Source organism: Cyanistes caeruleus, chromosome 2, assembly GCF_971803275.1.
Source record: "Cyanistes caeruleus chromosome 2, bCyaCae1.hap1.1, whole genome shotgun sequence".
NCBI lineage: Eukaryota > Metazoa > Chordata > Aves > Passeriformes > Paridae > Cyanistes > Cyanistes caeruleus.
The window spans coordinates 63856534-63881285 of record NC_141702.1 but is presented as its reverse complement, the minus strand read 5'-3'; positions in this window follow the sequence as shown (position 1 = coordinate 63881285).

Genomic DNA, 24752 nt, shown 5'->3' with positions numbered 1-24752 from the left:
AACAAATAACAAAACCACCAAGAGTTCAGAATTCACAGTTTCTGTATGAATATGTAAATTAGCTTAACTTACTTTATTTTTATATTTCTTGGTCACCACATTTACTTTTTCTTTCACCTTTTAAGCAGAGAGATTATATGTGTTACATATGCATACATACAATGCAGACATAGATGCACACAAATGGTCACACATATATTTACATACTCCTACTCATCAACTCCTTCATGAATAAATCATTAAACTCATATTTGCTGATGACTTTTTTCCCCTCTATGTAGAAAGACTGGCTGATGGAATGAAATATTCCAGTATAACCCAATATTTAAGAATTTTCTGATACTTAAAATTCAGCTAAAACTACACATAGATATATAACCATGGTTATAGGTAGGTATACACATATCTGAAGAAAAGAAGTCTGATTGTTTCTTGCCACACTTGCATGTAATATGAGAAAGGGAAGAATCTGCAACCCCTTTCTACCTTGGATGTCCAAGGTGACAGTATGAAGAATCCCTGGCACTGTTTTCTTTGCCAAAAGCTGGTGAAATATTTTACATGAAAGAGTTCAGAATCTGCCTGATGTCTCCACAGCTTTCTGTTTTGCACACAGGCATAAACATACACAAGATAGTTTTGTGGAGAAGAGGGTTTTATTATTAGAGGTTTATTTATTAGAGGTGTTATTTTAGGAGGATTGGGATGAGAAGTAAGGAAAACAGTCAACAGTTCTCACCAGATCAGAACTGACTGTGGATGTTTTTAGTCCTCAGAGAAAATGTGTTTCTCCCCAATGACACCAAAATCCAGTGGTCTCCCTGCGTGTGGCTGTGCTGGAAACAGGCATTGCTGGTGGTGCCCACCATCCACCCCCATGCTGGCTTTCCTGGTGAGCTCTGCACTCCTGCACTCTGAACCCATAAGGAGCACCCACACCTGGGCTCTCAGGTCCACGGGAGGCTCCCAGGTTTGTGCAATGGAAGATGGAACAGAACCATCAGATGGTTTGGTTTGACCCCTGCTCCCAGGCCCTCATATTTCACCCAGTTATTCTTCTGTACAAACAACTGACTGTGTCTGGGTTGAGCACAGGTCTTGTTCTGCTACAGCTTAGTTGTTATGCGGTGTCATGGAGGATCACTTAAAATTTAAGAGACAGAAACCTTCTAGTCTAGGATACAGATTCAGCAATACATGGAGAAACAGGCATCCAAATCACCACTGGTAGCTGCTGCTTTAAAATCAGGCCTTCCTGAGCACACAAATAAAGGGCCAATAAAGACATACAGGAGAGAGCTCACAAGATCTTTGAAGGGTGTATTTCAGTTCTGAAGGAAAGGGCTGTAACAGGTGAGCATGCCACGAGCTTGTCAACCAACTTCATTTAAAGACTGGTCAATTTTTCTCACTAAAACACCTTTTGAATGGAAAAACACTGCTTTTGACTGAACATTTGTGAAAAGGTTTTATTTTCCTAGAATATGTCCAGATTTTAATGAAACCTTTTGCATGAACAGACTAATTTTTAGGCCTCAAAACTCAGTTTCCCAGAGGAAAAGAAATCAAAATGAAGTTTATGAGATTCAATAAATAGATCATTTATACTAAGTTATTAAGACTAATCTGTCCTCTACCTTGAACCATGTGGAATCCATTTAAAAGCAGAATAATTCAAGAATCCTTTTAACATTCCTTTGCCTTTGCTGTTATTCTGACACACCCTTTCATCACCTTTTTGTAGAATGGAAGAGATAGAAAATACTGTGGTATAACCCCGTTTTCCTCCCTTCTCACCTCCAGACGCCGGTGTTTGCCAGAGGCTGTTCCAGGACATTGACGTAATTTCAGCCCCTGAGATGCACTACTGTGCTGTGCTGTTTTCTCAGTCATACTCGTGCTCATTGCACAGGAAAGCCTTCATCTGACTGAAGTTTCTGGCTCATCAGGTCGGTGTGAGATCAGCAGGCTTCACGGAACTGCAGAGCTCACCAGATTTCTCAAGAGGCAGTGGGGACACGTTTACTTGCTTGCCATTCACTGTGCTGTGACCTAAGCCAGAGGAGGGGTGCAGCCTTACTATGGACTTCGCTGCAGGCTGGAAACAGCACACCTAGGCACCAACTCGGCTTCTGCTAGAGAACAAGGCATGGCTAGTCTATGGCTATGAATCTAATGGAAAAAATAGGTCTGCAGCCTTCATTGCTTCCACTTTGCACACTCACAGGCTGTGGCAGGTTGTGGCTCAACTAACCAGGGGGGGAAAAATCATTATTACAAGTCTTCAGAAGACAAAAGTAATCTTCAAAGAGTAAAGCACCATCATACCTACTGCTAAGGGTGGTGATATTGTCTGTCTGGCCATTTCAAACCATTTTTTCAGATTGTGTCAAAGTAAAATAGTTTGCTATGATGAAACGCATTGTAAATGGATGGTGGGGCTGGGGGAGAGCTGGAAGAAAGAGGAATCAAATTACATTTGGAAACAAAAGCTTTAACTTCTGGCAACTAGACAATTAGTTTTTCTTTCTGTTGTTGGTCCTCGTGGTTTCATCTGTAATATGTATGGTGATTGTTTGCAGCCTGGCAACAGTGTGAAGTTGTGTGGGGGAGGGAAATCTCTAGCCCTTGTTAGCTGCGATCCAAACTTCAAAGGCTTTGGGGACATTGAGCAGACAGGTTTCAGCCGCCGTTAAGGCAGACATGTGAACAAAAGGCCTCCTTCCATTGCTGTGAGCAGAGGTGACTTTTTGGCCCATTTTTGTTGTTGTTTTAATTTTGTCAGGAGCTGGGGGGAGGAAAGCCCCTGGCACCAGGGACGATGCTTTCTGCCCATGACTGCGTGCCCTTCTCCTTTCCGCGTCAGAAGCAGATATGGGCATTTATGGCCCCATAAATCACGGGCTAAACCATACATGAGCAGCTGGTACATGTGCTAATAACTATAATTATTAATCATGTCGATTTCACACCCTTCAAATTTCCGCGCGGGGCTTTCTGCCGGAGAGGCAGCCCCGGCGCCTTGAGCTGCTTATGGTATGAAAATATGATGAGCTGATGGTCTTTGATGATTGTCCTATGACAGTATTGATCTCCCTACAATTGGGTTTGTGGGGTATCACTACCCAACAAAAGTGGCTCTCCTCGCCTCCTGGTATATATCATTGTCACACATGCCCCATTGTTATCGAGGGGAGTGAATTACTTTCAGTATTCGTCCCAGTCTTTAGCTACTAGGTCACCATTATTCTAGCCTTATGTCAGTGTGGGGACATTTACTTTGATGTTTTCTTTTGTATCTTTCTTAGGGTGAAAGCATTTGGCTATATAGAGCTGCTAAAAAAAAAAAAAAGGAAAAAAAAAAAAAAAAAAAAGAAGAAAAAAAGTCAGTAGTTCAGGTTGGGGTGCCTGGTGGGAGCCAGGGAAATATTCCTCACAATCACAGCCGTCTGACCTCCCTGGTCCTTGGTGTTGGCTGCCTTTTCCACTGAGAACTTTACCCCAGCAGCAGCATAAGCACTGTATCCAGCCCCGGCTAGGGCCCTGGCTGGCGCCTCTTCAGCCAGCAAGGAGGACAGAAAGTGAAACAATCTCCTCCCAGCCTCACTGTAGCGGCAAACTCTTTTCACTGCAGGGCTTTTCCCTCACTAGTGCTCGGCTCTTTAGCAGAAGCACAGGCAGTGAGATGCGGCAATGCACCAGAATCAGCTTTATGGGTGACATTGCTGGAGGACTGAAAATAGTAGAGACAACAATAACCTCCCTTGAAGCCAAATAAGCCTTACAAGGTGCTGGGAGCACACCTCGGGCTAATCTGCTTGATAAGGTGACACTGTGGTGGCCAATCATCTCCCACTGGCCTGAACAAGAGCATGAGACTCTCCCCACTTGTTCCGAAATCTGCATGGCCCCCATCGGGCAGCTTCTAAATTGCTCCTGCTGTCTTTACAGCTGCTCCGTTCCACTGACCCCCAGAAGGGCCCAGGGATTGTCAGGAAAAATTTCTATTAATCAGGCCCAAACAGACTGTTACAATTTCACACTTTTTCTCCTGTCATTTCACACATTTAATGAATTTCGGGGTCTGCTACTTTCAGAAGAGTTACTCTCAAGGCCACAAAAAAAAAAAAAAAAAAAAAAATTAATTAAAATTTTGTACAAAAATAAAATAGTGAGGAAAACAAACACACTCACACATGCACACAAGCCTGACAGCACCAGGACAGGGAGCACTGCTTCCAGAGCATTGCTTAAACAGACCTGGAAAAATGCTGAAAGGGAGTATGGTGCAATCCAGGCAGCAGATTCCTGCCTCCTCTGGGCCTGATCTTGCCCTGTTTTTAACAAGAGGAGTTTTGCATTTCCCGTCAGTGTGAGCTAAATAGGTCGTGAGCCAGTTACAGACAAAACACACAAACCTTGTTTGCTTCAGGGCTGACACCCACTCGCAATTACCCTGGATTACATGACAGCCCACTATGTCAAAGGGCTGCATGATCCCACAGCTGGTTCATGTAAGGTCTTTTGCTCTTTTTCCTGGGGGCATAAACACATCCTGGCTGCCAGTGATGAGGGGTGCCCAGACTGGACTGCAAGTCTCACCTCCTAGACCATCACTTTAGCTCCATATGGTGGTGCTGGAGTCTGCTGGGAAGTGGTGGCTGGGAAGGAGGAAAGCAATGTGAGAGCACGTCAGGCTTCACAGATGTGAAGGCTGCATTTCACAATCCTTACGTTCAGCCTTGCGTGCGCTGCACAGGCCAGTAACTTCCATCTTCAGGTCTCTGAAGCTACTCTAAGAGTTTGTCTTTACAAAGGTCATCAGAGAGGCCAAGAAAATGTCTTGAGTTTCTTATTCCTCTGGACTGAGGACAGAAGAAGCACCTCCCCTGGCTTTGACACCTTCTCTAGCCATATGATACATAATGCTCTTGAGCTCTGCCCGTGACATCCTGTACATCTTCTCTTTCCATTTTCCCCCTGCAAGCCCAATGTATTGCAGGAAAGAAGCAGCAGAAAGCATTTAACCACACAAATAGTCATCTAGGATAGAGAGCAGTATAAATCAGTCAAATCTCAAAAAAATCAGATTATACTTGTTGGACATCCATTATCAGCTGCAGCCCCCCAACATCCCAGTTTCTGTGCCCATGTGTTCCCTCCCCATGGTCTCTGCCTGCTGCTCTCCCCTTATCCCCAGGCACGACAAGGCAGGCATACACTACTCAGTGCACCCCAGGCACTACAAGAGAAGCAAGCATAGAGGTGAGTGCACTGAGTCTGGGACAAGAACTGAGTGTGGGACATGATATCCCTGAGTTCTGCAGGTTGTTGACTTTAACCATGTTATTTAGCAGTCAAATGGACCTGACAGCTAACCAGTGCGACATATGCAGAGAAGTTTCAGCCTGGTGTACTTGGAAGGGATGAACAGACAGAAGTGCTCTGAGACCGTCTGGAAGCACTGGATCCATCCCATCAGTTAGCCAGCTTGCAAGAGCTCAGGTCAAGGAAGGCAGAACAGCAATGAGAGGAGACTCTTTGCTTCCCAAGGGTTACCGGAGACTAGCAGGATTTCATTTTGTGTCATGTTGATCAGTGTTGAGTACCTTAGGCTCGACCCAATACCCCTGGATTTCCTTTGTGGAAATACATACTTTTTGAGATTTCTCATATATCTAGCAGCACACCACTTCTGATTCTTCCTTGGAAAAGGTGGACAACCCTCTAAAACATCCAATTTTTCACTGAGTGGTGTCTTATCAGGGGCTGGAGTCAACAGAGTCTTAAATCCCTGCTCTGAATCAGCCACACAGTCTCACAGGTGGGTTATTGCCCAATTCACATTCCAGATCCTGTCCTGGCAATCTGACCAAGAAGCCCATATTGCAAATCTAACTCCTTCATGATAAGTTTGTCACGTGCTACATCTGCGGTTTCCAATATTAATTCTGAGCTCACTTGTGTTTTCACTTAACTGAATTATTTGTCATCTCCTCATTCTTGGCATACTGGCCTGACAATCTCTGTAAGGAGTCTTTCAAAAGCAGCAGATTCATCTATAGATTGAATATATTGCTTTACAAGGAGGAAGTCTTCTCTTGGTCAGCCAGCTATCATTATCTCTTCATGCCTCTGCACAGGTGCCCTTGTTTTTACTCCTCTGTGTGGTAGCTGTGTCTATCAGAGGCTGGGTGACCATGACTAAACAGGTAACTGTGATCAGAGTGTGGCTCAGGCACCCCTCATGGCTTCCCCCAGCCCCAGATCGCAGCTCATACCTGCCTCAGCAAAGCTCTGTTTGAGTTAGGCAGTGCTAGACTAGGCAATGCCTCCCTTCAGAGCACAGTGTGAAGCACAGATTCTCCCTGGAGAGTGCTGTGGACTAGCTTCCCCTCTTCATGGGGAGAAGAGAGGTCAGTCCTAAAAACATGAGCCTTATGTCACTTGTGTGCCTCTTGCAGCCCTTGCATGAGCTCCTATGCTAGAGTTCAGTTTCAGCCTGGGGAATCATAGAAATTGCCCAGGTGTCCAATGTCTCAGGTAAATTATTCTGCCTTGGCTTAACCAGAGTAGTCTTGTTTCTTCTCATCTAGACTACCTTCTTATTGCAAATGGATGGCAATATGTTTACTGCCCCCAATAGTAATTCCAACCCACCCCCATCCCCTGGCTGTCACCAGCTGGACAGAACAAAGGACACTCTGGAAATCCCCTGGCAGACAAGGAACAAAAGACACCCTGGCGATGAGCTGAGAGCACAACCCAAATATCTGCACAGCTCAAGTTACTGAAGACCAGAATCTCCTCTTGAGTGCACATCCTTCTCAGCCTGATAGACATCCTTTCTAAAATTCCTGTTGCAGGCCAAGATGGTGGAGGTCTTTTCTTTGTGTTTTTCAAGTTGCATCACCACGTTCAGTCCAGTACCTCCATCCCTGCCCTCCCGAGGTGTTCCCTATAAGAATATCCCAAACATCCCCTGTGCTCGCTGATTACTCGTTGTGCCATTACAGATGTTTTTAAGGAGGATGCTCAGTACCCTTGACTAAACTGCTTTCTGAGATGTGACATTGAGGGAAGGAAGAGTTTAATGAAGTTTACAATAGCCTGAAGATGATAGGCATCCTGGTCCCTGTCCTTTTAGGCAGCACAGAAATCCAGAGCTCTCTGGAGGGCTAGGTAATGGTTCTGAGAGTTTCTGAAATTATACGTAGTACATTTGGGTATTATTGAACATTTATCCAAGCTACAGTGAATCCCCACTTCCTGAACATAACTTTATTGCCAATGTCTATAGCTAAAATGCCCCATGGTTGGTTTCTTGAATAGAAAAGGCATCTATACATTTTCCTTTCATGGATGACAGTACTCCTGGAATGTGTTAAAGATTTGCCTAGTGGTCTTTGTCTCACAGTCTGCAGTCTCCCTCACACTCACACTAGCCCAGATTTCTGATGCTAGTGTCTCTGGGCTACCACATACGGCAAAGTGGAGATTCAGATTTCTCTGGCAGAAAACTGCAAGTACTGCATTTGCGCCAGTGGTCTGCCTGGTGCTTTTCCCTGGCATATTCCCTTCCAGGCTGAGGAATCAAAGTGTGTTCATTTGCTGCACTTCTGCCAAAGCTTCTTGGTGCTGTGTTCTGGAGGATTGGAATAATGGTGAGGTGCTGGTGTTTAATGTGTTACACAAATCAGATTAAATTGTTGTATCAGGAATCTTTACTTAGTGGGGTTTTGTTGTTGTTAGGTTCTTTTGTTTTGCTTTGGGTTTTGGTTGTGTTTTTATTTTAGGATATTGAATAACCTATTATCTGAAAAAGGAAATGATTGTGTGTGGTTTTGGTCTGTGTATGAGAGGGAAGTTTATACTTCATAATGTAACTACATAATGTAACTATACTGTTTCAGGACTTTCAGTTCTTGGTTATCAGTCCTTTCCGATTCCCACACTGCTTGTTTGCTTTCTGTCTCTCTCCTCCATCCTCCTGTTTTGTCTAATACATGTGCTGTTGCAAGGAGAAAAAAAAAAACCCAAAAAACAAAAAACAAAAAAACAAAAGGAAAGAAAGATGGGAAAGAAATAATAGGGAGGAAAAAGAAAGCCAATATTTTTAAATGCAATCTTTCTCAGGCTTTTGCTCTACACTTTCAAGGAGATGAAATCTCCTGACTTCAGAAACCCAATCTCTTCTTTCGTTAGCTTTGGGGAGGTGATCAAGATGCTTGTTCATGAAAAGGGTGCTTCATTGCCGCTCTCCATCTCGGTAGCCCTCATCTGTGCACTATCGCGACAGTCACAGCAGCGACGCTGCTCTCCTCTCACCTCTGACCTCCTGAATCTACTTTTTCACTTTCACCACACAAATAATCAGAGAGGGCAATTAGACGGCAATCATCCTCTACTTTTGGAGGTTTTCCCCTCACCCCGTTAAGAAATGAGCCGGCTCCACTTGCCTGGGAGCGGGGCTTCAGAAATGCTTGGGCGGGAGCTGAGGCTCACAACCCGGGGCTGTCATTTTTATTTGCCCACCGCTTCCGTGGGGTAGGAAACAACAAAAGGAGAAGAGAGAAGAGAAGCTCCGGGAGAAGGAGCGGGGCCGGGTGAATGGGTTTCCTGGAGGCTGGCTGGCCCCAGGGTGCAGTAGGTGTATAAAATGCCATTCAAGCGATTCAGGCCAAGAGGGTGCGGCGGACGGGCAAGGCTGCTCCCTTTGAAGATGCTTCTGTCGGGCTGGAAATACAGGAGAAAAGCACAGCTTCTTTCAGCTGTCCCCTTTTGTGTGCTTTCCCATACGAAACTATGTTGCCACCGCTGCTCTGCACTTTGTTATTATGACAGGAAAAAATGAATTTCTAATGAGGTATCTGTGCCAGCTGCAAGCACCTTGTGGATCTCCGTGGCCCAGGAGCTTTGTCAGCCGCCCCTTGCTAAATGCGAACCAGCCTGGGGGAGGAGGAGACTGTCAAAGCACAGCCCCAGTGAAAAACCTTTTTCTGTACAAATCTGAACAAACGGAAACACCCTGGTTTCCCTAATAAGCTATGCTGTGACATGTCCTCATTTCACAGTGATCGACTCCAGGGACAGAAAGGGCTCTGGGAGGCTTTAACAATGTGCAGGGAGCCCTGATTTTTAAAGGCAAGGAATGGTACATGTAAAATTGATTAATACCCTCTGATTCCCAGAAGGCTTTTCATATGCAATGCAGAAAATGTTCTGCTCAGCCCTTAAAATGCAGCTGCATCTCCCAAAGCCTGTGTCAGCTCTCAGGAAAGCCGCAGGAACACAACCACTTTGGAAAACTCTGGAGAGAGGGCACCACATCCACCATCTGCTTCAAGCTGCTGGGCAGGCTGAGACAGCTCATGGCTGTTCCCAAAGAGGATTTCAGCAGCCTATTCAGAGACTGAAATTCTAGAAGTTGTTCAGATGTTAGCACTGGCTTAGCCAAGCAGCACAGAAATGTATTTGCTTTCTTGTGGGCTGTTCCACGCAAGTGGCTTGGGCAGTGCAGGGCCAGAGGCCAGCAGAGCTCTCTCCAGCAGTGGTGGGGCCTGTGGGTTTGCTGGGGATCCCACTTTCCCTGCACTTGCTGATCAGGCTCGTTCAGCCAGTGATGAAGTGAGTGAAGGGAGAGGAAACTCAGGAGTTTTGCAGGAGACCTAAGGGTGAGTTTGATCCAGGTCTTCAAAAGAGACCACTTTGTTTCCCTTTGATGGTAAGACTCCCCTGAAACACAGCTTTTCTGTCTTCCTCCGGCCAAAGGCACTGCTTTTTGCATTGATTAATCGGCAGTAGCCTTGGGCATTTGCACGGTGAGTATCAACACCGTACCTGACCTCCAAAGGGCTTCTTTATGCTGATAAACTGAGCTCAAAGTGCAAATTGCCTAAGTCATCAAATGGCCTTCAGTACCTTCACTGCCTTAAACAAACCTCAAGAATTTTACCAGTTCTGATACTTACTGACATCCTCCCCTTCTGCTCATGTTGATGGACAGAAATGAGCGACCAAGTGAGTGAGTGACTGGGGGTAATGCCTCTGCAGGTGGTGGTGACATTGATGGAGTATGATGGATGAGGGTGACAGGGCCCCACCCCACCCACTTGCTCATGTGCATGACAGAAGGTCCTGCAAGCCAGCCCCTGATCTCTGAACAATGCCTCCAAGTACTTATTTGGAAGAGTAAAAACAATGGGTTTGGCTCCAGCGGTGATTGTGCTACAAGTTTGGAACCATTTAATGAGTTGCTAATGTGAAAATAATTCTCTTTTCTGACTTCAGAATGGAAGGAGTAAAGACAGATGGCCCCAAATGCAGGGAAATGCACACATAGAATTGGTAATGGCTCTGCCAAGACTTGAAAGGCAGCTCATCAGGAAAAGAGGATGTTTCTGACACTGTCAGAAGCTGACAGAAACCCTCTGACTTTTCCCCTTCTCACTTCTCTGGTTCGGGCATTCCTGCCATTCTTCACCAGACATCATCAGGCTGGTGATTGCAATTGCAAAGGCTAAGCTGCTGTTTCAAGTTGAAATGCATCCTGTAGAGGGGAGGGGAAGATGTTCCTGGCACATGTCGAAGAACACAACTGATTGCTAATCCAGATACAGGGGGAAGTATTCGGTGATTGATCATTGGATCTGCTCTTGGGGGACCACAGGAATAGCAAAAATAGCAAGGAATGTGTCTTGAATAGTTTTTTTTTTTGTTTTAGATGCAGTTTGGAGTCAGAAAGACACATTTGGAATTTAAATGGGAGCTGCCAGTTCTGTCACATTTTCTGAGCTCTCTCACACAAAAGGAAACTGCCAAAAAAGTTCCCAGAAAAAAACCACTCATGTTTTTATAAACACCACTGAAGTCATCATTCAGGGAAGAAACGTCGAAGTAATTTAGTGTTTAAGGTGACAGTAAAAAGTAGACACATTCTTGGGGAGCAGTGATTTGTATATTCAGATTCATCTGCAATAACAAATCTGGCAACATCTGATTTCCATGATATTCAAAGGTCCTTGTCAGCTATGAATGAGCAGAGCCACACAATAAGTACTTTTTACTGTAATGTCCCTTTCAGGAGAGCTCTCCTTGGGCTGCCATTCCTCTTAAAATCCAGGGGCTGGACATCAAATGTAATGAACAGTTTCCAGTGTCCAGTCTGATCATACACAACCAAAATGTGAAGTTGTCTTAATTTGCAGAGATTAAGTACTTAATATTTTCTGAAACCCAGATGTCAAGGTAAAATTGAGGTATCCAGAACAACTGAAGGACTGGCAAACCCTGCAAATGCCCAGGACTAAAGAAACAAGCTCTGAAACCCCACTTGGAAGTCTAGGAACATTAACAGTTTTCCATTTAGCCTCGAAACCTCTGAGCTTTATTCTCTCACTCTTACTTACACAGGCTCCCAGAGAAGAGATGACAAGTCCTTTCTGCAGACATGGGACAGTGGTACCACCACTGTCTCCAGCCATACAGAAGCCCACCCAAACCCAAAAGCACGGTAGTTGCACTCTCCCTGAGCACAAATACGTGTTGATGTCTACTGAACTACACAGTACATATTTATTTTGAAAATATCTAAGATTATTCCTACAGTTCTGCCATCAGCATACAATTTATGAGTGCATGAGTTATTGTTATACATCTTCCTTATCAGAGCTTCTTTCTTCTCAGATGAGGAGGACATGGGTAAACAGAGACAGGACTGCTTGCCAGAGCAGGACATCTGCTTTTGGACACCTTGGTCAGGTATAAGAGGCTTTAGCTGAAAAGATAAGGGATATTTGCTCAATATCTTCAGAGGCCATTCATATTATACCCCTCTGCAGTCATGGGTCTTTGCCCATTAAAAAGCTCAAGTCCTGTGCTGGGAGGTGAAGAGATCAGATAGGAGAGACAGCTCCCATCTATCTGAAACTTAAACCTTAAACCACATCAGTCAGCATCCGAAAAGAGAAAGAGCAGACCTGGTCTGGCAGTGCTGAAAACAGGGCAGGAGGAGCCCTGTGCTGTGTGGCCAGCACTGGCAGTGATGGGGCCCACTCTGCAGACATGACTCCTTAGAACGAGCCACAGCAAGGATGACTCACAGATATATATGCAGATATGCAATTTCCAATATTTGCTCCTCTTCTTTTAAGCTGCAGGTATATTTAATTCTGTGACACTTCTATTACACTTCTGACTTACTTTAGGCAAGGTCCCTGGTCCTCTTTGCCCACCCACCAGGCTGATTACCTAGCCAGGCTTGATTCCTGCACAAAACCTAAACCACAGCCACATCATCCCTGTGAGCTATGGCCCAGCACAGAGTGCTGAGCTGGCAGCAGTGCTGGTGGCAGTGCTCTTAGCAGAGGCTTAGCTGCAAATCCCCATCTTTTCAAGCAAGCTCATTATAAACAATTAGAGAGGTGTAAGATAATCCTATAAGGCTAGATCATGGCCAGAGAGCCACGGTCTGAGAGCACGACACATAAGAGCAAGAGAAGGATCTGCTTTGCTCCAAATTCCTCCTGTCTGCAGCCCCTGGACTCTGGAGATCAGTTTAAGACTTTCTCAGCAAAGCTCCTGGGGGAAAACATTTCCACCCCGTTCCCTCCTACTCGCTGTGCCAGTAAAACCTTTGCATCTGTAAAATTCTGCAGGGAAATAGTCAGTGCTTTGCAGAGCAGCATCCCTATTAAAGATCTCTGTGGAGACAGCCACCAGTGATTTGATCCATTGCATGACTAGTTTTCACTCACTCCTTTATGTGGAACAAAATGAAGTGCTGTGATATGCTGTGAATCTGAGGCATGTGAGTCATGGAAATGCTCCTCATGAATGCAAATACTCCTTCAGCTGAGGAAAGGGGCTGTAGCATCACCAGATAGATATGTGGAATAGGCACTGACCAGCAGCCCCCTGTCTTATTAACAGATGAGAGAGCCCTGCTCCTGCTCCTGGGGAGCTTGCTCGGCGGAGCTGGTCTCCAGAGAGCCAACGTCTACAAAGCGCTAACATCTGGTGCCCATTATTTCACCAGCTCTGTTGTGATTAGTCCATATGATAAGTCTGGCCAATTGCTGCTGGTAAGGGATTGCTCCACTCCCTCCACCAGCCTCCTTGAGCTGTCACTTCTGGTTTGTGGCCCCTGCTAATTTGCCACTGCAATTTCCAATATTTGCTCAAATCCCATAAGGAAATCTCCCTGCCTTTCAGACAGAAGGGTAGCACTGATAATAAAAAGGGAAGGTTTATCAATTAACTCAAACTGCTCTATTGAATCAGGCTCAAATCTCCTCCTATTTCAATTATGTGAGACTCAAAAAATGTGCTGGAAAAACTTTTGCTCAGGCAAGCGTTTCATGAGGGAGCTGGTGGGATTTACAGAGGCTTTAACAAGTTAGAGAAGAGGTTAAAAAAAGAACTCCTCCTGCTTCCCAATGGCTTTTTCCATCATTGTGATAGCTGGATTGTGCCCACCTGACAGAAAGTCTGCTTCGCAGAGGTGTAGGAGTGGGAATTGGGACCTTCAGACAGAAGCTTCCCTATAATTTTTCTATTCCTTTCTCTTTTGTTCCTTTGCTTGTTCATTCCCTCATTTATCCTTTCCTTCTTTCCTTCATTCTTTTGTTTCCCAAATCCTGCCTGCCACACTAGAACACTTGTACTTCAGGAAATTTGCATTACACACATTTCACACTAGTGGAGGTAGACTAAAATGAGTAAGTCACTAGGGAAGAGAAAGAGAATTGCTGGTTTACACAGACTTCTGCCCAAATACGTGAAACTATTCAATAAATGAATCAGATGGCTTTACATACTATGAAGATTCCTTGAGAAGCTATGAAAGAACAAACCTAACACAAACAGGCCTAAATAACTCATAACCATACAAGGAACAAATTTTACATTTTGTTAATGGGCATGCAATATTTGTTTGATTAAATAATTCCTATTCTTTCCCACTTTCTATTTATCTTTTCTATAATTTCTGTATTAAGGAATTTTCTTGCAAGAACAGATTTTCAAAAGCTAAGCTCCAGAAGTGCATTCAGCAAAAGCACTAGCTCCAGGCAGTGCCTCATGTTTGTAGCTTTATTACACATATAATACACTTCACTCCTGAAATGTTCAGCTCAAGGCAAGTGTTTACCATCTTTATGTTCCATCATAAACTCATGCCTTTCAACAGTGGGTGATGTTTAAGCATAAGTCAGATGTCAAACGAGACAATGCTCCATGCTTTTGTGGAGATGGCAGCACTCCATTTTTCTTCTGCTGAAGTCCTTGCAGTGCTGAGGTGATAAGCACCACTCAGCTGGAAGGGAAGGAAGTTAATGTGCTTCCCAAATGAGTCACAAAAGCAGAGGCCACAAATTCACTAAGATTGCTATCTTCCTGGACACTTCAGCATTTGATTTGGGCTGTGCTAGTAATTTCTCATTAACTAAAATTTGAGTTATAGCAGATCCTGTGCTCTGACATCAATGGTCACGGCAAACATGGCATTTCATTCAAGCAGTGCTCTGAGGAAGCAAGGATAGTCCTGTTTTGTAGGTGTAGAATCAAGGTACAGAAGAGTTAAACTGAAATGGCCAGCATGGAGAGTCAGTATTTGTAGTACAGCCTCAGACTTTTCATTCTCTAAGCATTACAGTGTCACCATTTCAAATGTACAGCTTGTCTGAGTGAACACAGCTCATATGTGCACACATATGTACCTGGATGTACCCAGCTCTGTGTATCACTCACATGCATGAAATTCTTGTGATGTTGAGAGACTGGTGAGATGAAAAGAGAGGCATAACCACAGAGGGTTCCAAGTTCCAGATAATGATTCCCAGCAAAACTTCTATAACCTGTCTCGCAGGGATAGCAGGTCTCTTCCCCTTGCTCCTGATGACACTCAGTGTGAGACAGAGCAACCTTGAGCAGAATTCAAGAGGATGTGGTCAGGATCCCACGTTAAACCTCTTGTTCCTCACATTTGTCATGCTCAAAATACTATATAGATTAGAATGCAGATCTGCAGATGCAAAATTGTAGAAGCCTGAATATAGTTTCATAAATTTAATACATACCTAGCTGTGCTCCCTTTACAAGCAGGACACTTTGCTTTCTTATGTCAGAGTGCATCAACAGCTCCTCATGAAAGATTTGGTGAATGCCAAGGCCTTAGGGAACTAACAAGTGTTGGCCATTTGTCTCACCTTGCTGAAACGTTTGGTCTCTAATGTTTATAAATTCTTTCATCAGACTTTACAACTACCCAAACACTTTCATCTTCCTTTGGAAGAGGGCTAAGTATGTGAACTTCAGGGATGCACAGAGAGAGACAGTGAATAGATATAGTTGATTTGGAGAAGAATAGAGGAAGGATGCAGTGAAAGGAATTACCAAAAAATGTAGAAAAGTTTTGCATTTGTGTTACTCAGGGTATCAGAAACTGGAGAACTATATTTGCTAGGAAAGTTACTCCAAAGTGTACCAGAGACCCCCTGGCCCCAGAAGATGGGCTGTGCCCTCAGGTTTGTCTGAGTCCTCAGCCTGGCCCTGGAGCTGGCCCATATTGCAGAACTCGGCTGATGGCTTTGCACAGTCAATTTCATGTGTAAAACATTAACAGTAATTCATATTTACATAACTTCCTGAGAAGCTGAGAAAGTAACTTTGTTCTTACAATGGACCAACCACAAAATTTTAATATGCTAAGGTGATGTAGTTTGAATTTTTTATCTGCCTTCTTGGTTAAAGATGTGGTCCTTTCTGGTATTGCTAATCTTTTTTGGCTTTTTCAGAAATGTACCTGTGTACCTTGCCAGCTCGGAGAAAAGCGTTCAGGTCCCTTTAAGAAGCCAGAGATAGAGGCCTACAAAAGGTCTGTTTTACAATTTTACTGGAGTTGGGCAGCCCTTACCTACTCTGAGCTCAGCTGCACCAGGCTAATTTCCGTAAGCATCATGTGGTGTTACAGAAACCACATTTTGCCAAGCTGTCAACTGTACAGCCTTCTCTTTGCTAAACAGACTCCCATTAAAACTGTCTGCACAATTTGTCAGTTAAATGAGGTACAAGAGGGACGCTCTATTTGCCCCTAATTAGCTGTGCAGACTACCTTTGTCTGTTTGATTAAGTATTCACATTATCAATTTTGTTTAATCTGATTCATTTCACACACCTCCCCAGGGACTCAGCCCATACGGTTAACTAATCTCTGATATCATCTCTCATATCAGCCCGCAGTAGTCTCCCACGGCATGCTCTACCCACACACTCACTGCTCACCAAAATCTTTGCTGGGGAAGATTCTTCCCAACCCATGGAACCAACACTGTCTCCCTGGAGCTGAGGGCTTCTGTGTTTAAGGGAAAACAGAAAAAGCCACTATTGTACTTGCTGTGTTTCCTGGGCACCTCTGCAATGACTTTTTTAATCTCAGGAGCTTTTCAGCTGCAGCCAGCTGACTCCAGCAAGGTGTGATATGTGTCCTGCACCCTTCCCACTCCTCACAGATGCCTGTGATACAACCTGCTCAACTCTTCAGCAGGTCACTGATTTTGACAGGAGGCAGCACCAGTGTCCCTATCACATTGTTAAATAATACCTAATAATGGGAGATGGACTTTAACCAGGAGGACTTGCCCAGTCCAGCATTGCTTAAGAGAGAAAAAGAACCACATGTATTCAAAGATGATCCCTTTGCAAGCTTGCAAGTGTCCAACTAGCTGCAACTTTAAGAGAACACAATCCATTTTAAGAAACAGGTTCTACCAAGAAAAAAAAAAAAAACCAAAAAAAACAAAAAGATGCTCTCAAAGCCACTTTTGTTGTTTTGCTCAAGATATGATCACAAATAGATGGGGAGAAGCAAACAGACATGAGCAGAGACCAGACAATGGCCAGGAATGAAAAAGTATTGCCTCATCTTCAATGGATGGATTATTTCTCCACAAAATTTGATACCCATCTGCATGGAAACTGAGTGCATTCCCACACATACATACACTTGCATGCATATTATCATGAATGCCATCGAAAATAATTCCAGCACAATTTTTAAACATTCTAAATTTGAGATATTATTACGCTGGTTTCTGTCAAAAATTTTCTTAGATGATGTTCGTGTAACTCTTGGCACTGGTCACACTTTTGATAAAAATAAAGCTTTAAAAATTTTGCAGTGACAAGTTTTAAGTGAACAAAAATCAATTTTTGCAATTAGTCAATGTACAAACCCTGTCCCACATGTTTTTTATGTGTTTCAGTGTGGAAGAGTTTGGCTCCTAATACCTTTCAGAATTGCAATTTTCCATTTCGCTGTTTTAAAAGAGGAGTGGGATGCAATTTGGATTTCAGTAGGTCAACTACCCCAAATTCCTTTCCTTGTGCTACTAATATTGCATGCCTAAGAAGAGCAAAAGAGGTGAGGTGATGTACTCAGCAATCATTGCCACCCTTCTTTGGGTCAGGTTTTCTCATGGCAGTATATGGAAAAGACTTTTCCAAACTCTCATCTGGCTTCTGCTCTGAAGTAAACAGTCAGACAGAATACAGGTAGACAAACATTTGCTGTTACGCTTCCCAGAACACCCAAGGTTCCATTTACTGACATGGGCATTAGGAAATAATTTTTAATGCTAGATTGCAAAATGATAATCTACGGAACAGTGTAGACTGGAAAAGCCATGTACCACTATGTTTCACTGAGTTTCATCAGTATAATTTAAAGAAGTTTATTTTACAAATCCCCTGCTCACCCTGGGAGAGTGGTTTATAGATGAAAAACTTCTCAAAATGCTTTGCAAGAAATCTTTCTCTTTATTGCTTAAACTGTTATTTTCAAGAGAGCAAACTGTTTTATGGTTAATGCAAAAATTTAACACCAAGATCCAACCTCGTGAATTAATGCTCTTCCCTGCATTAAACTTCATTGAACAGATACAACTCAGAGGACTCAAAACCAGCAAAGAACATCTGGCTTTTGGTGCTAATAAAATGAGACTTAACTTTTTCTTTTTAATTTGGAAAGAAAAAAGGCTCGTAAAATACTTTGGCTTTGTTATTCCTATTTCTACAGATCTTCAAAGAAACAAAACAAGTTTTGAGCAATAACTGAAGAGAAAAAATGGCATGAAAAGTCAATTAAATACCAAATTGAGAAAACATCCATATTTGGAAGACTATTTCAGTATACATTTTAATTTAAATGCAAGCAAAAAATACTGTCCTGAACCACAATGTTAATGAGCAAGTACTTAGCTGAGTGCATAAACAGGCCCAAAGGCAGGAAGCTGAAGAAATTACATGGTGAAGGAGTAATAGTTAATCTTTTAATTAATATTTAAATCAATTAGTCCCCAGCATCTACAACAATAAATTGAGGAAGTAACAATTTCTTCTAGGATTCTGTTAGCACTTCCCCATACTCGTTAATTTCTGTTCTGTGATGTCAGTATCAATACTTATGCTCATTGGCATTGCCATAAATTTTGTGCCAATCTAATGAGTCACTCTGCATAGACTGAGCTTTAATTAAAAGTGGCATTGAGTATGCAAGAGTATAGCTTCACTCCCAGTTGTACCAGTCAGCTCAAGAACTACGACCAGTTAGGAAAGAGTGACTCGACTGGAGTGTTCAAGGAATCTGAGCACCAAGGAGGAAGCACCAAAAGTATTTTCACAAAAGGCAAGAAGATGTGTATTCTTACAGTCGTGGAAAATTGAAAAGTAAGAAGTTTTAGATCTATGAAAATGGATGAATGAAAATGGATAAGACTGAAGTTTCATTCCCTTAACTATGGCCTGTCCTGTGCAGACATCTTTGCATACATCTGATGCAAGACTTTCAGGTTCCTGAAGAATTAACGATAGCATTAAGAATCATTTTCACCATCATTATTCAATAGTAATGGCAACTACAGAGTAGTACTGAGGAGCCTGAATCATGGTCCACAAATCTTTGGCATCAACACCTTAGAAATACAGGGCTGCAGGAGAATCAATGCATCAAGGAGAGTGCAGCTGCTCCTTAGTCTCCTAACTCATTCTCACATCGAGTGACACCTTGGCCTAATGAAGATGAGTATCAGTATTGGGCTTTACTAGGGGGTTATTTTGAGTTCTGTGTTTAAGAAACTCACTGAAATATATGTTTGCTTTAAAATTAATTGAAAGCATAAGAACTTGATTTATGCCAGTCAAATACTTGGATAATAATAATAATGCCTATATTCGGAAAATTACTGCAAAACAGAGGTTCTGAAAAGCACTTGTATCACTTACTTAATCCAAGCTGTACCATCTGTGTGGACACTGCAAAGGAGAGTGCTACTTTTCCTTCTCAGTGCTCTTAAACTCTGTTACTGAGCTCTGTCTTTACTGAGGATGGTTTGCCTGCAGGAGTTTTTCCCATAAAAATACTTGCAGAATGAGGCTGATGAGCTTCTAAACTTCCTTCCAAGTTCCTATTCTACTGCTGCTCTCAATTGTACAGATGAAAGCAGGGCAAGGTGCAATAAATCTGTTTACAGGAGGTTATCTGTTCAATTGCATTATGAGTCTGGACATACATGTCAGGATGCAGTGAAGGAAGAGATGTAAAATTTAAACCTCAGAGCATCATTAGCCAGCATACAATAAATGAACTGATGAAAACAGTGGGTAACACGTCTGCACATAATGGGACATGTTCCTTAGGTTTAACAATGTCAGCTTTTGTTTGCTGTACACAATGCAAAACTTGGCTGAACATGTGTGAACTGGTTAGAATATAACTGCACCAATAACATCAGCATCCTCATTTTTGTAACTGCTGTCCTGACTGAAAATGACAAGCAGTTGACATTTCTGATTCATGTCTCCTCTGCAAAGTGCCATTCTTTAGGAGGTCTGGTGCTGCTGTCAACCACATCCTTTGGGCTCTTCTAAGTTTATTTTGTCTTGTTAAGAAAAAAAAAAATCTTACATTTTTTGATGGAAACATTACACTCATCTGCTGTCCTGGAAATATCTATAGGCTCTGACTGGCAAATGCATTATATTGAGACTAACGGATTTTGAAGAGGTAAACTATCACTATTCTATGTTCTAGAGTACAGATTTCCATTCCAGTGTTTTTCAATATATTGAAAACTCAAATACCATTATTGCTTCACAAAGCTCCCCAAATGTGTCAAGTTCAAGGTGCAAACACCAATACAAATTATTCTATCAAGTCTGAGGCAAAACGGGAAAATGGAGTATTTTGACCACTTGATGACTTTTGAGAGTTTTTGGGGACAAATTTTAGGGAGGGCAAGCAGTAGCAGATGCGGTTTTCTGGGAAATTCATGAGTTGCTCTGTTGCTTTTGCTAATTCCAAGAAACAGTGGTAACTCTGGGGGAATGCAGCCGTGGTTACTTAGCACAGCCAGAGCCTTTCACTGGCATGCCGCCGTCTCCGAAGCTTTGCCAAAAGTCTGAAGGATCCAGTGATGACCACCAAGTGTCTGACAGGCTTTGGCAAGTTCCCCTAATTAACTTGAGAGCCCTTGCAGAGCTTCTGTGCCTCATAATAAGTCCAGTCAACATTTAAAGCCATGTTGCAAAGCAGACCTCCTCAGTCCCCAAAGGGGTTCCCCTTAATCTCCTTAGCCCCACTGAGCTCTTCAGCTGGAGAAACTCCGGCAGAAGGGGAATGCTGCAAGGAATTTTTAATCCTCACAGGGACACTTGCAGGGGTCTGAGGCAGATCTGGCCAGGTTAACAAGGTTTGTGAAGGCTACACGAGTAGCTTGGGGAAAAGAAAAAAAAAATAAATAAAAGAAGGAAAAATACAAACTTCGGGTCCAGTTGTAGTAAGGAGCCCAAGATATGCTAATTAACACAGCTGCCATCAAGGATGTAATCTAATTTACATACTTGGTAGTGAATAAGTGCTTCCATATGGCAGAGTACCAGCATTTTTCCTTGACAACTTTATCAAAAAGCTAATGGAATTTGCATGCAGAAGAAAACTTTTTCCAGCTTGACTAAAGACAGCAAACCCAGTAAAAATAGTGAGAGAAATGCAGAGAGAAAAGATCATGTTAAGCAAGGTAGATACTAGCAAGCTATGAAACCATGTTTTAAATATTTTCTAATGAAGCAGTAAGAAAACTCAGAAATGCCCAATGTTCCCCAATTAACTTGTTTCCTCATCTTCTTGTCCCAACCAAATCCATGAAATGGCCTTATGCTTGTTCATCCTGTACATCTACCACTGCCAACTTGAGGCAGATGCTCAAATGCTCAGGTGCCCAAAATGAGCCAGATGCTCAGATGCTGTACTACTGGACTTCCTGATGCGTGTAAGCCCACAAATCCATCCCTGCCTTCAGAGTCCTGGACTAGCACATGATTCACTGTGTGTGGCAGCAGAGCTCCCCATAGTGCGTGAGAGCATTGCAGACTGCCTCAACAATCGTGTCATCTTCCTGGTGCAGGCCATCTCTCTTAATCAAATTGGTGACTTCCCAAACTCCCTGCATACCTCCCATTCAGCTAGGGGAACCAGCTTTATTGACCACAGCAGCTGGCTTTGAAGATGGCCTCAGTGATGGGCCACACAGTGGACCACACTGCTCTGAAGTGGCTCCTTTTTTTTTTTTTTGGACAAAATTGGACCTCTGGGTTGGAAGTGTTTGATCAATCACAAGCTGACCACTGAAGTGGCCACTGTGTTGTCTCTGGGCATCAGAGGTCTTAGCCAAAGTCACCCATGTGGCCTAAGAGTGAAGATACTGATTCGGGGGAGCCCTTTTCTCTAAGCATGAATGCCTTTCACACTGAAGCAAAAGGTGGTGGTTTGGGAAGATGTAAACTCACATGGCCATATGCATTCTCCAGCCTTTCCAGCACTTGTTGTACTTTCCAAAGGGAAAGCAGAAAGCATTAGTGGTATGTTCTGAAAACGTCCACAAGGTAAATTCTGTCCCCATGGACTTTCCCAAAAGGGAATGCCCTCTGTTCAGAAGACTGAACGAAGCTCTCTGGGATTTTCAACAGCCTTTCCTTTTGGGATCTTTGCCTGAAGCAGAGCTGCCTGAGAAATGGCTACACGATTTGTTGTGTAAGGCTCTTCACTGTGGCCCTAAGAAAAGAAACTCAAGATATTGAGCGTGTTTGTCATTAAGTTACTCATAGTCTATCTGTAAGTGGTTGGGGATAAGACCTTCACACTCATGTCCAGTACATGCACAAACACAGTAACATACCTGCACAAGCCAAAGTCAGGATTAAATGACCTAGCAGGTAGTAGTGTAAGCTGAGCTAGGTGTAAATGTACCCTTATAAGGAGCTGTAAAACTGCTCTTAGCCAGATTCTAGAAATTTTCCCAGCTGAAACGTAGTAAGAATATTCATACATGTGCTTAACCTTAGATACTTGTTTTGTCTTACTCAGACTTTGTGCTTGAGCACATTTCTGGATGCAAGCCAGGGCAGAAGGCCCCTACTGAGGATCAAGCTTAGTCTAGTCATCATTCTCCTTTGGCACTCATTCTGGTCTGTCCTGGAACAGATACTTCCATAATCCTCACAGGGCACCTCAGTTTAAGTCGCACCGCACTTTGCAGGTAGCCTTGCCTCATCAAAGTTCCCTCTTTGTTTTTCCCAGAAAAATGTCTGTAGCCAGAGAAGAAGAGAAACAGACTTATTCATATATGAAAAATGAAAATTTAGTATTGAAACTCAGGGAAAATGAAAAATTGCTATATAATTACAGATTTTAAGCAACAGGACCATGATCGGAGACTTTATTTTCAGCTTTCCTTGAAGATTCCACCTTCAATAGTCTTAAAAAAATTGCTGAAATATTTGAAATTTAATTTCAAGTATGATTCAAATTAAGCAAAAATTTTTTGGATCAAATTCTTCATTGGAAATCAATATTTGCACTTTCAACTATTAAATAATTTAGTACTTTTTATTTTTAACACCCATTCAGTGACAAAAATATGGAAGCTGAAGGAAAGCAATCCTGAATTTTTAGGAAATTTCACTTCAGATGGATCATTCCGATGTCTTTCAAAGTAGCCATAATTTCTCTTTTGCAGGACATAATTTTTTGTTTTACCTATCTTTTTCTCACAGAGGGTAGATACTTTTAGGATGAAGAAGAATTCTACAATATTATACTTATTCTACAATCTATACTTTGTGAAAGGGAAATTCTGAAAATGGACTTTCTTTAGGAATCTTCTAGCAGGTCAGAACTAGAGCAGGAAAATTACTGTCTATATTAATTGGTGCTGACACAATCTGCCTTTCTACTGATGAATGCAGGGATTTTTTTCTACATAGGACTGGATACATGCAATTCTTGACAAATGTGAAAACTGGAGCACTGGAATATACCCTATCTCCAGATCCCTCTGGCAGCAGTGCCACGCAGGAATAACACGCACTCCCTCTGCCAGATGTACCTGGAGGGCTCCCCTGCCCTGGCTAAGGCAGGTGAGGCCACTCAACTTTACCAGCCCAGATACCACCTGGAATTTTAAACAGAAATTGCTCTACATGCAGGAGGACCCTGAGATAGCTGCAGTGACTAGCCTTCAGCTTTTCTCCATGGACTCATCTTTAAGACTTCTGTTGAAATAAAATACTTGGAGTTGTAGCTGCAAGTATTTAAAACATGGGTGTTCACCACTAAGGTAATGACTGCCACTGTAAGTCACTGCCAAATTTCCAAAACTCTTTTCCAAATAGAGATGTATTTTGTCTCCATCACTGTGGTCTCTCTTTCTCCCATGCTTCCCATTTCTTGGGACCATTCCCTTGGTGGGACAAGGCAGCAGTCACAGCAGACACCAAGCTACACCAAGCTGCCTGGCTGCCTTCTCCTCACATGTATGAAGATAGCAGCAAACCTGGCTGGTGCACTGGGACCTTTAGCCCATCAAAAGCTTTTTTCCTACTACAAGGCAACCTCACCAAAGGTCGTATTTTTCTCATTGCTAACACTGGCCAAAAGAAATCTAAAGTGCGCTTGGGAAAGCTGGAAATGCTGTGCAAAATCCTGACACCAGGAGAGGCCTGTGCTTGTATCCCCACCCTTCAGCAGAGGTCAATATTTGCTGTGATAAAGGCGGCTTCTGCTCTGCAACCAGCACTCACTGCCTCAAACCAGAGCTGAAGAAGCATCATCTGAGCCAGCACGACCCTTACTTCTTTCATATCCCCCTTGTCAACAGTTTGAAAATGAGATAGCTAATTTTGTGCCTGACAAGAAAGGACGGATCATTTTCTCAGATGCTGCTATCAGCAGAGTCAGTGCTGGTACACTCTCCGAGGGAGTCCCCAAACTACAGGTTACTGGCAGGCAGACAAACGCTCGCTGACAGCCATTTGTGACCAACTATGAAACACCATCTGCTGTAGTTGGAGGGAAGGAACATATCCAGCAAGTGATACCACTGTGAGAAATGATTTTGTGTGTTGACACACAGCAGTCTTTAGGTAGCCCTAAAGAATAAGCCTATTTTGTTCTTCCAGATTTGTGTATGGGGGAAAGAAACATTTTCTCTTTAGGGGGGGTCCATGGGTAGTCTTCCTAGATCTATTTGCATTAGAGCCAGAAAAAGAAAGGATTTTCTATGTCTGTATTAACAGGTGTACTAAATACAACTGTGAGCAGAGCCAAATGCATCTTTAGCAATGTCGTGTTGGGGGTGAAGCACTATCTGACAGCTAAAACACCCGCTGGAGTGTGAATCTGCCACAGACCTGCTTGTGAC